At 41.5% G+C, this 12,960-nt stretch overlaps 1 long non-coding RNA gene across 2 annotated transcripts in view; it reads right to left on the bottom strand.

Annotated features, from left to right (window-relative positions):
* The window catches only part of LOC124083093 (uncharacterized), a 41,704-nt gene that overhangs the window by 17,757 nt on the left and 10,987 nt on the right, over nt 1-12,960 (bottom strand). The gene's annotated exons all lie outside the window — the stretch shown is intronic.

The following is a 12,960-nucleotide window of genomic DNA, read 5'->3' as shown; positions in this document are numbered from 1 at the left end:
AGTCCCTGTTCCTATTCTTTCCTCCCGTATTTGTTTCCCAGGGATTCTGTAAGCCATTTATCACAAACTTGGTGGCTTAAAAGAACATGAATTTATTCCTATACTTCTGGAGGCCAGAAATCTAAAATACTCTGTCTGAAGGCACTAAGGAAGAATTTGTGATGGTTCATTTTCTATGTTGCCTTGATTGGGCCACAAAGGACCCAGATATTTGGTCAAACATTATTCTGAGTGTTTCTGTTCAGGGTAATTTTAGATGAGAATAACATTTAAATGGGTGAACTTTGAGTAAAGCAGACCCCCTCCCACAGATCACCCTCCATACTGAATGGGCCCCATTTGGCAACACATTTCTCTTTGGGGTGTGTGGCTCCTGCCCATTTACTGAGAGACCCAAAAAGCTGCTAATTTTGAGTGGACCCAGAACAAGAAAAGCTCTGCAATAGGCCCAGGCCGCCGTGCAAACTTCCGACCATTTGGGCCATATGATCCAGCTTTTTATAGGATAGTTCTCAGGACCCATCAGTTAATCTAGAGTGTCTTCATCTTTACATCCTTAATCATATCTTCAAATAATCTTTTTGCTAAATATGGTCACATTCATAAGTCCTAAGAATTAGGACATGGGCCTAATTTTAGGGTCATCATTCAACCCACCATCTCTGCCTATAGTCCATTCTCCTTACTTAGGGAGAATGATCTTTTTTTTTTTTTTAATGTAAATCAGTCAATGTCACATGACCTTTTATAACATAAATCAGTCAGTGTCACTCCCTGAGTTTTTCAGTGAGCTTCCCTTGTACTTAGAAACAAACACAATTCATGATTATAGCCCACTTTGATCCTTGTTTATTTCCCTGACCTCACCTCCTGCCTCTCTCAGCTCTGGCCACATTAGTCTTCCGTTGGTTCCTGGAACAAACACTTAATTCACCCTTAGAACATTGGCATTTACTGGGCTTTCTGTTAGGATACCATATTATCATAGTCTTAGCTCTGTCTTGTCATTTAAGTCACAGCTCAAACCTCACTTCCTCAGTGATAGTCTTCCCAGAGAATCCAATCTAAATTAGTCCCCCTTTCCCATACTCCCTACCTCTGCATCTTCTTTACATATTTGCTTACTAGTTTATTGCCCATATTTCAAGATTTTAGAGACTTTATCTTGTTTATTGCTATATTTTCCAGTGCTTAATCAGAGCAGAAGTTTGAAAGAATATGTGTGGGATAAATAAATAGTGCCTTAATAACAATACAAGTAGTGCCAAGACTAATGACTTTCATTGTAGAGTGTTGCATTGTTTGCAAGGATAGATGTTGAGTAGAATTTGTGGTTGTTATCCTGCAGCCTGAATCCAAATCTTAGAACAAAAAAATGCTAGATAGCACCACATTCCGATGTCAAGCTTTCCAGAAAGACTAGCCATTGGGATCATCAGCCTCCCTGCAGGGCTTGCTGGAGTGGTCCCAGAGATGGTGCAAATACTCCATCTACTACATAAGATTCAATGGCCATGAGAAGTGGGAAGAAAAAAAAAATCATTGACTTTAAGGGAAGTGCAATATTTATGGTAAAAGGATAATGCTTCCCCTAAGCCAGAAAAACTTCTTGTAATGTTAAGTGCTATGGACTGAATTATATTTCCCCAGAATTCATATGTTGAAGCCCTGTCTTCTAATGCAATGATATTTAGAGATGAAGCCTTTAGGAGATTATTAGATTTAGATGAGGTCATGAGGGTGGGCCCCTAATAATGGGATTCGTGCCCTTATAAGAAGAGGAAAATATGCCAGAGACCTTGATCACACACTTTCTCTGCCATACGCAAAACAGAAGGTAGTTATTTGCAAGCAAGAAAGATGGCTCTCACTAGACCTTGAACTGGCAGGCACCCTTCCCTCAGACTTCCACCCTCCATTGCTGTGAGATTTAAATTCCTGCTGTTTAAACTGCCCAGTCTATGGCATTTTGTCATGGCATCCCAAACTGACTAAGACATTGGTGGCACTTGCAAAAAGAAGAACTTTCCTTCTCTAGTGACTTGTTTGCTGATTTCTGGTTGCCTGCTGGTTCTACCGTCAAGCTGTCCTCAAGCTAAGTGTGATGAGACAGCTCTTGAAGGGTGCTCTAGAAGCCCAGGAGTGACCCATTAGCCTCTTTTTTCCTCTCCCCACTTTGGAAAAGGAGAATGGCTACTGGGTGAAGTACTTAGATTTGGGGGCCTTTGGAAACAGAATGGTGTTTATTTTACTTGACATTATTAAAGATAGATGCCTTGGTGGTAGGGAACAAAACATTCATGGTGTAGTGTGATATGATTGGGAGGAGATAGGGTAAGACCCACTATATCTCAGCTCCCTGTAGCCTTTGGAGGGTGCAGAAGACCTTTGAAATTTCTGAGGCTCCTAGCAATAACAAGGTAAGTATAAAAGCAGGAGTCTGAGGAGAGCTGGTGACTTTGAGGGCAAGTGCTGGGACACCAGCTGAGGAAAGTGGTCCTTGAGAACAGAGGAAGAGCATGACCAGCCCAAGAAAATAACATGCACATCATCTGCAGGAAGACCACCACACCAGCAGAGGGTGCTAGCACTAGATAGAACTGAAGGGAAGCCAGGGGCCTCCACTTTACAATGCCCTCCTGGTGGACAATTGCAGAATGCCCCTCTCTGCCCCACCTTTCCTCCAGATACTCTGCTACAAAAAAGTCTCAAAGAGGGGCACTAGTGGATGGTCTTAGGTCATTGGTGTTGTGCCCCTTTTCTCCCATGTCCCAGCCATGAGGTGCAGAGCTTTGCTCTTCGTGTGTTCCCACCATGATGTGCTGCTTCGCCACAGGCCCAAAAGCAATAGGGCAAACTGATTATGAACTGAAACTTCCAAAGCCATGAGTAGAATAAACCACTCTTCTTTATAAGTTGATTGTCTCAGGTATTTTATTACAACAGAAAGCTGACTAACACAGTATCTCATAGAATCCTTGCAGCTCTTCACTGAGAGAGCATTTTGCGGATGAGGGAGCTGCTGGTGCCCAGTAAATATCAGTCTCAGACATTGTGTGCAAAGGTGCGTAAGACACAGCTCCTGCTTTCTGTGACTCATAATACAGCACAGAGCCAGGTCAAAGATAAGTTAAAAAACCAAAGTCGAGGATTATTAAATAGCAATGAGAGACGTTGCTATATGAGTCTACAATGTGATAAAAGACTGCATGTAGGGAATGAATCACCTGGAGGTGCGGTGATTGCCTAAGCCTCCAAGCAGAAAGGAGCATTTTTGCTGCATCTTAAGATTGTTCAGGTGTGGAAGGCTAAGAATGGAAATCGTGAGAGAGGACCCCAAGAGGTGGAGTGCAGAAGTAATCAGCAAGACCACACATGTGGATTTCAAGTCTTCTAGTCTGACTCCAGATGAGTCTTCAGATCAGCAGACCTTTCCTGCATGCTGGGACCTTCTCCTGCCTCTTCTCTCCACCCCTCCAAAGCCCCTCCCTGGATTACACTTGCTCAACTGTTCAGTTGCAGCTTAGACATCACTTCCACCAGGGTGCCTTCCCTAACTCTCTTGTGGGTTCCCATTGCATATTTGTGCAATCTCTCTCCACTCTTTTGGTACCCATTGCCTTATAATTGAATTGCTTATATACTTGCCAGAGTCCCTCGCCAGCCTATTAGCTGGGGAATACAGTGCCATTCGCTATTCAGGGTCTGGCTGTATCTGGAACACTGTACATAATTTTAAAAATATCTGCTGAATGCATCTCTATCTATAAGTCTCCTTCTAGGCTAGGCTAAAAAGTTATTTTCTTTATCCCCAAAGCATGAGGGAATCATTCAAGATTCCAAAGCAGATGACCAACGCGTCAAACAATTATATTTTTAAAAAAAATAAACTCCTTTTGGAATAACTAAATCTGTAGAAATGTTGCAAAAGATAGTACAGAGCTTGGTCCCTCTTGTGAACATCTTACATCCGTACAACTAAAGAGATCAACATTGCTGTTACTATGAACCCAGCTGCACACATTATCCAGATTTCAGTCGATTTTTCATTAATGTCCTATATCTTTTCCAAGATCCAGTCTAGGGTGGTACATTGCATTTAGATATTCTTTTTCGAAAGCTACACTTTTATTTTAGACATCTGATCAGAGTGGGCAGCTTGGGAAAGAGGCTGAAGGTAGAGGAGCCAGTTCAGTGAGAATTGTTAAAATCCCAGGCTCAGAAACTCAGCCTGAGGAAGTGACAAAAGGAACGACAGAGGGAGCAGCAGGACATATCGACAGGGAATAAAAACTCTGTAGTTGGGAAGAAATTGGAAATGATCTATGGGTCTCCTTGCTTTCCTGAAACTCAAAGCCAGCTCCTGATTCCAGGGCTTTCCCTGACCCAGTTTCTGTTCTGTCCCTGACATTTTTGTGTCCCTCATTCCTGCTCTTATTTATTTATTTTTTTCTCCTTAAGCACTCATCACTAATGTGCTAAATAATTGATGTATTTATTTTCCGTTTCCTTTACGAGAACAAGGATTTTTTCATTTCTATACTCTGCAGCCTAGAACATTTCCAAGCCCACAGGAATCCATGCTAAAGGGTCTAGCCATGAGGAACCTGGGGGGGGGGGAGGCGGTGCGGGGGTGCGTGGAAGAAATGACATCTGAGAAAATCCGCTGGAAGAGAGAGACTCAGTACTTGTGTGAAGTCATGCTAGGGCAGCAGTCATAAACATGGGGAACAAGGGAAGAAAATCCCAGATGTTAATTGTCTCCTCATCCACAATCCGTGAGTTCTGCCTGAACCCAGTGCCCCCCAGACAGGCCACTGTCTCCCGACACACTGTTGATATCATTTCACTCTCCACAAAACCCCTGTGACATAACCCAAAACACTGGGATGTCCTGGACCTAGAGCAAGCCCAAAAAGAGCTAGCTAGGTAATGTGGAGTCTTCCATTTTTATCTCAATTTCCTTATTAAAGCAAGAGAAGGTTTGCAGATCCTGTGGTTCCAGGACCAGAGACTGAAAGCCAAGCCCTTCCTTGCCTTCATATTCTGTGATCCCAAGAAGGGTACAGTTGAGGGCACCCTTATGCTCAAACAGCAGTACAGAATGGACAGCCAGGGCGGCCAGAAGTGAGGCCTTCTAAGGGTGCAGAAGAAATCTGTTTGTTTCAAGAAGATGCCAGAGAAAGGGTGCAATTTTGCTTTCAAGCCCGAATCCATTGTCCCTACCCTACCCTACGGTCATCTCGTTCTTCAAGCGCCACCTACTGGTGAATGGCTTTCCAGCAGCAGACAAAAGACTCGATTTGGTATTTCTAACTAATCTTGTTTTAATAAATGTGTTTCAGGACAAAGTATTAAAAAATAAAAAAAAAAATCACGTCTCCCATAGAAGAGCGTCTATATCAGGTTTACCATTTAGAAGGGAAATGGAGCTTTCCAGGCTTAGTCAGTAGTTATAAGAAAGAACCAAAACTTTTCATTTGCACTTCTCCTTTACAAGGGATCCCTTGCTTAAGAAAGCAGGCATTCTCCTGAAAGGTCCTGCCTGTTCACCACATTTGAATGACGGGATTTACATTTTAATTACAGTAAGGGACATCGCTGCTTTAAAGAGTCCCAAGAGTAATCCTTTCCTAAAGAAAATAATCACTCCAGAATGTTGGCCTCTCATTTAATGTGTTTCGAATCTGGGCCCACCTGTTCTTGTGACGTGGGCCCTGGGCGATTTTAAATGACAGCCTTTAGCTCACACTCTCTCTAAAAACAAGCTAAATACACTCAAAGCCCATTCTGAGCTGGCAGCAAGGCCTGTGTAAGAGGTTATTTATGAGGTGCTATGCCTGCCTGGATCTGGTGGGCAGCCCAGATGGGCTCCATACCCTTGTCTCTCCCAGAGGCCTCTGCCCAGTCATCCCTGGCCAGTGGCCATCCTTATCAACTTCCATGCTAGGATACTTGAAATCATGGTTTTGCTCCTAGCCCATCCCCCAAAGAGAAGAATCTAATGTAAAAGAGAGAGAAAAAAAAGACGTAAGGTTAGTTACTACAAGACAAAAAGAGTCTATTTTAAAAGAATTATATTCTGGCTTTATTGTGGGCAATGAGCTGAGAGAACATTATCGTGAGATCAGAGGGCCTGATATCAATGCTGTTCCTATCAAGTAGGATAATTTAAGACCAAGAGTCTTCAAATGATGGTTTTATACTTTTTTTGCCAAGCAAGGCAGGTCTTGGGAAATCTAGGGATGGTGACCCTATTTCTCTCCTCCTTGAATTCTGTGTTCAGAAAGATCTGTATTTAGATCTCAGTCCTGCCTTTTTCTCATTGTCACTTAAAATGCTGAGTGAATTATTTCTCCTAACTGTGACTCAATTTTCTTAGCTATAAAATGGAATAATAAGAGCATTTATCCTGCTAGGCTGCTGTCAGAATGGAGTGTGATACTCAGCACAATAAATGGGCTCAATAAATGGCAGTGACCACCACCAGTAATGATACTGAATGTGACGGTTCATTTGTCAATACTGATAAGGGGATTTGAAGGTCAGAATGAGGAGTGGAAAAGGCCCTGGGTTGGAAATCAGAAGACCTAAGGCCATTGTCGGAAGCTACACGTGTGACTCAGGGCAAATCTAATGGGTTCCCTTTGGGCTTCAGTTTCTTCACTTACTAGATAAAATCACTAGTGTCCCTGGTCCTTTTCAGCTCTAAGTTAAATCAAGGGGCTCTCTTGCTTTCAAAGTAGTTTTAAAGTTCTCAGTACTGGAAATATGCTGTTGTGATTTAAAAAATGAGTATTCTGGAGCCAGAAAAATATGTCATTCCAATCTTTAGGTTGCTCCCCGTTAAAACACACACACACACACACACACACACTAGAGCTCTCATAAATTCACAGACATTTTGAAGCACAAAGACTTCCTTGTAGATTGTTATGAAAGGTTTGGCTTGAAATGAGGTCGGGGAAAGCAGAGCAGGAGCGCCAATGGCTTGGTGGAGGGATGCGCATGTGGGCTTTGTCAGGGCCTCTCTCCACAGGGCTGGGGCCGCTCCAAGGGTTTAGCACATCGGCTTCCCCGAGGAGCAACTGCCCGTTGGACTGAGTTATATCCAATGGAGGAGCAGCTTGTAAAATGAGCAAATACTCCCCAAGGATCAGATTTTAGCCAACACCTTGTACCTTTCAAACTGCGGAGTACCACATGTGGGGAAATGACCTTGTAATCAAATCCGACTGCCAATGTGAGGTCATCCCAGAATGGAAATGATTCTGGATCTAGAAATCAAGTTTATGACTTGTCTGATTCCAACAGCTTTTATTGACTCTTTGGCTAGATTGGGGGTAGGTACAGTTAACATAGGCAATTTGGAGGCAGCTCACTTGCTGAGCAGCTGAATTCTCTTTTCCAGAAAATTTGACTCCATCTCTGTAATGAATCAATCCAAGGACAAGACCCTTAAATGGACCGTAAAAAGCCAAACTGAAGACATTGTATATTAACTCTTGACAAGCTAAGCAGGAATACAGGAATTTTCCAATAAAATCAAATATTTCCCTTAACAGGTAACTTGTTTGATTTGACTCTGTTTTGTTTTACAAATAAGTGAACAATATTCCAGTGGAATTGCTTAGGGAACGATTGCTGAGAACTATTTTCTTGGTCCACTTAGGAAACCACCAGCCCACATTTTTAATTCAAAACTAAAATAATATACTAGAAAACTATAACAACAGAAACAAAGGCTTATCTTATGGTATTCTTACATATTTGTATGCAGACATTGATAAAATGGGGATAGAATCCACAACTTTATTTAAAAATTGCTATAAAGAATGTTCACATATTTTAAAAAAAAGAGAGTCCTGTGAAGTGAACAATGGGCAAGTCAGAAAACTGAAACAGCAATACTAAGGCTTAGTGGGCATTTGATTGTGTTGGGGCTCATAATCTGCTGCCCCAAAGTCCTTGGAACTGAAGGAGGTTGAGGGGGCCTCAGAGCCAAGAAGGCCACTGTGTGAAGCTGGGGGTGAAGAAACTCTCTGACCTGCCTGTCTGGAAGTAGGTCACAAGGCCTTAGATCTAGTGGGGTCCTGCCCTACATCAAGGGGAATCAAAACCATACAGAGAGAAGAATCCGACAGGCAGGCCTTGTTGGGTTCCCCGACTAAATTCTATTACCATTATGTTACTCCACAGGCAGGGGTCTCCCGGGGGTCCCAGGTTCTTGGCCTCAGGAGCAAAGAACTGAGCTAAACGTGAGAGGCTGGCAAACAAAACAAAGGTTCATTAAAAGCCAAAGAGCCGTGGGGGCGAGGGGGACGACAGAATGGGCTGAGCTGCAAAGCCACACAAGGTCTGGTCTTTACAGTGGAGCTTGCTTTAATTGGATGGAGCTAGTTCTTCCCCTTTCTGTCCTGGGAGGATCTGGGATTGACAGGCATCTTGATTGACAGCTGATTGGACATCATTTCTTCTCTGCTGATCTTCCCCCAAAAAATGAACGTGGTTGGGAGGGGGTGTTGCAATGCTAATGATTTGGTATTAGCATTGCATTGAGTTAACTTGAGATCAGTCAGTGCCCCAGACTTTTAGGGGCTTGCATCCCCCTTGTGGTGCCTAGCTTCCTCTCTCTGACTGCAAGGTGGCCCATTTTCCCCTCACAGGAAGGGGCGTCGGGCAGAGGTTAGGTGGGCTAGGGGTGTTCCCCTCTCTTCCTCCCTACTTAGCCCGTCCCCATTCCCTATCTCTTAACTAACAATTAGGTCGTACCCTTTTTGTCCACTCACATTTCTACCGAACTGTCTGTTCTTAATTAAATCTAAGCATAAAAACAGACACTTTGGGGCTGTGGAGGTAGCTCAGTGGTAGAGTGCTTGTTTAGCACACTGAAGCCCTGGGCTCAATCTCCAAGTATCATACACACAAAAATTAAAGATAAAGAAAAGAAATTAGTTTTCCTTGGGTCTTTGAATATGCCTTTCTGAAGGCTCCTATTCCATGCAAATTAAGTAAATTCGTTAGACTCTTTTCTTATTAACCTGTCTTTTGATACAGGGCTTTTGGTCACAACCCTCATGAGGGGTGAGGAAAGGTAATATCTTTCCATCTCTACAGTTGATATTCTGGAGTATAATTTCAGAAAACAAAAATAACTTGTAATTTAAGAGGTGTTATTTCTTTACAGAGGTCCCCCGCCCCACACACCAACTCAGGCTATTTTTATATTTTGCAGGGGTTTTGTTTTGTTTTGTTTTCTCGGTTGTTTTTTCTTTTAATCTCTACAACAGCCCGAGACCTTTTTAATTATGTCCTGTACATTATTTTTAGTGCTCCCATTATTGGAAAGATACTTCAAATCACCCCCAAAAAATGTAACCATAAAGATCCTCATTAAACAGTCAAGGGAAGTGAGTGATTAGAGCTGCTGTATGGCCCCGGATGGAAAGGATTATAGTATCCAGTGAGAATAAAAGATGACAATTAAAACTGATTGAAGTAAGGAGACCTCAAAGATCTGTGTATCAAATAGTGTTCAAATGAGTCTGCAGTTGGCTCTCTTGGGGTTCAAGGACTTGGTTTCTATCAAAGTAGCATGTTTTCAATGGAAACTCTTATGGGATTAGGAAAACACATTTCATTAAATGACTCACTAAGGGTCAATTTCAGGCTCTCCCCCGGTTCTTGGTCTTCTTGTCTCAGACAGCCTTCGGAATTCACTAAACGCTGTGCTTCCCTAGAGAACTGCCCCTGTTCCTTAGTCTCCATTTAGTCCATTTTCTTTATTCACCCTTCTAGCATCATGTACTTTAACCAACATGACCCAATCATAACTTTGGGAAAGTACTCACTGAATTAACATTCCTCCCCACTAGAATTCTCCAAGAGGGCAGGGACTGGGATTGTGTCGCTCACCTCTGCATTCTCAGTACCAGGCACAGAGTGGAAACATGATCAATTTTTATTAAATAAGCACATCATATCCGTCCTTGATCATGGGAGATGATGGGGGACCTGTGCCCTGTGTAGCACTCCACACATGGAAAATCACTGTGTGATGAAAACAGTCAACAAAAAGCAGTCAGCAGGCTCACAACAGCAATCAGACAGGACATCTGCTGGTGGTTTTGTGTAAGGAGGAGAGGCTGGTTTGCAGACAGAAAGCTCATGGCATGGCCCACTCCTTCTCTGTTAACACCTAGCTGTTCACTCATGCAGGCTGACCGCTTTACTGAGCTCTCCCAAGGTGCTACCTGTAGAAAGGTGTGACACCAAGTGGAAACACCATTACCAGCCTGGCAAGTTCTGGTTGCAAAGGGAAAGAAGGCAAAACCAACCTACTCGCATACAGCCACGAAGACACTGGCTTCAACCCACTTGGGATTTTTATTTTCATGGAGCTTTACCAAAAAAAAGGTAGAGAAATCTCCAAAGACTTTGTTGATTTATTATAGATTGCATCTCTATTTTATCATGGGCTTCTAATGAGTACAGTTTATCTTTACTAATTTGACTGTGTTCATTCTATTTGGGACCTTGGACTTGTATGATAATTTCAACTTTGTTTACTCATTTAGCTTTCTTTTTATTTCTTTCCTTTGTTTTTTTTTGTTGTTGTTGTTGTTTTGTTTTTTGGGGTTTTTTTTGAGGCAGCGTCTTGCCATGTTACCCAGCTGATCTTGAACTCCTGGGTTCAATTGATCCTTGGGACTCCTTCCAAGAAGCTGAGACTACAGGTGTGCATCATCAGGCCCATCCATTTGACATATTTCACATATCTTTTTTTTTTTTTAGTTGTGGATGGACACAATATCTTTATTTATTTATTTTTATGTGGTGCTGAGGATCAAACCCAGTGCTTCACACGTGTGAGGCAAGTGCTCTACCATTGAGCTACAGCCCCAGCCCCATTTGACATATTTTTATCAAAGGCATATGATGCCAGTGTATTCACCCATGGGACACAAGACTGAACAAGACAGATACAAACCCACCTCACAGAGTAGTCTAGTGGACAATGCGGACATTTTTATAGGCAATTGCAAAAGTAGAGGGTCTAGGCTCCCACATGAAATTTGGGGAGTTTTTAAAACACCTTAATTGGTAAGCAAAACTGGATATACATGTTTATGTGCATTTTTCATTGTTTTCAGCAGATTCTTAATCATCCCCAATCTAATGGTTGAGGGGAGACAAAACTACCTGCAAAAGTCACAACCAAAGCATAAATATCTGCAACTCAGCTATTTTGAACTAGATGTACCGTGCAATTGGGGCCAGGTTGAGGGAATCTATGAATTAGTTACCAAAATATCCAGCTTAGAAATTCTGTGTGTGGACTATCCAAAGGGAACAAAAAGTCAGTTATACTGAGTTGTGGTTTTGTGCCCTATCATTCCCTTCTCCCTCCCTGTGAGATGATGACACGCCCCCACCCCCTGACATCAGGCTTGGCCACCTAGCTTCCCTCACCTAATGAAATGTGCATGGAAACATTGTATGCCTCGTCCAAGCAGAAGCTTTAACAGCTTCCCAACAGCTCTGCTTTGCTCTTTTTCCTTCTCCCACAAGATGGGCCCCAAGTGTGGGGCTCTGCTCCCGCCTACCTCCCAGAATGGGAAAGACAGGGAGCAGAACTGACCAGGGAGTTAACATGGGATGTGTGGTGGTAAGGCATTGAGATGTGGGGCATTATTTATTATCACACACAATCTAGCTGAAATACACTAGATCAGCATGCTTTGGCACACCAAGTAGGATTGAAATAGAGGACTTGGGGACATAGAATAACCACACTGTCCTATAGCAAGGCAAGAAATCCCACATCAGGGAAGTTTATGGTCACATGGACAAATAAGTCACTGAGACGGGAGAGATGTTTTGAATAACCTTTAACAAGCTTGTGGAGATCTCTGATTCTAACACACTGAACCCAAGAATAGGACATTCCAAGAACATTCTTTTCAAGTTTCACAGAATAATTTATGAAAAATGACTTGTGTACTAACCATGAAATAGATTTAAAAAAAAAAAACCTCTGACTACAATGCAATTAATTTAGAAATCGATTTTTAAGACAGAAATAATCACACACTTGGAAATTGAAAAACAGACTTCTAAATAGTTCATAGGACAAAGAAATTATAATACAAATTAGAAGATATTTAGAACTGAACAATTCTGTCAAAATGACCTTAAATATATATATACTATAAATGAAAATTAAGCATTCAACTTTATAAGGTAGAAAAAGAACAAAATAAACTCAAAGAAAGTAGAAATAAATAAAATATGAGATCACAAATTTTCGTGAACAACAAACACAAAACAGAGACTAAGTGAAACTAAAAGTTGGGTTTTTCAAAAGGACTAATAACATTGACAAATCTGCAATAAGATCAATTAAGAAAAAAGAGAAAGTTTAAATAAACACTGTTAGGATGATAAAAGGTTAAATTTTAGAGAGAAAATAAGATGATATTGTAAACAATTTAAAATGATGAATACCAGAAAAATATAACTTATCAAAACCTGACTCCAGATGAAATAAAAAAAAAACCTTGTCAGATAAACTGAAATGAGGTTGAATAATTAATCAAAAATCTTTCCACAAAAATTTCCATGCTCATATGGTTTCATGGGGAGATTTCATCAAATATTTAAGGAACAAATAAAATCCAGTGTTAGACAAATTCTTCTAGGATATAGAAAAAGAGAAAAATCTGTTCCAACTTATTTTTATAATGCCAGCATAAGCATGACATACATCAAAGAAGATACTTGGGAATCAATCTAACCTCTACAATGAAAACTACAGAACACTAAAGAAAAAGCTGAAAAAGACCTTGAAAAATGAAAAGGCCATGTTCTTGGATCTTGCAGGATTAATATTGTCAAAATGGTCAACTACCAAGTGCTATGCAGATTCAATACAATCCCCTTCAAAATTTCAATGACATT

Source organism: Marmota monax, unplaced genomic scaffold (genome assembly GCF_021218885.2).
Source record: "Marmota monax isolate L192 unplaced genomic scaffold, Marmota_monax_Labrador192_F-V1.1 WCK01_AAM20220418_F8-fsc00051, whole genome shotgun sequence".
In the NCBI taxonomy this organism is placed as follows: Eukaryota; Metazoa; Chordata; class Mammalia; order Rodentia; family Sciuridae; genus Marmota; species Marmota monax.
Note: the sequence above shows the minus strand (reverse complement) of the source record. Positions and strands in the feature narration are given on the sequence as shown.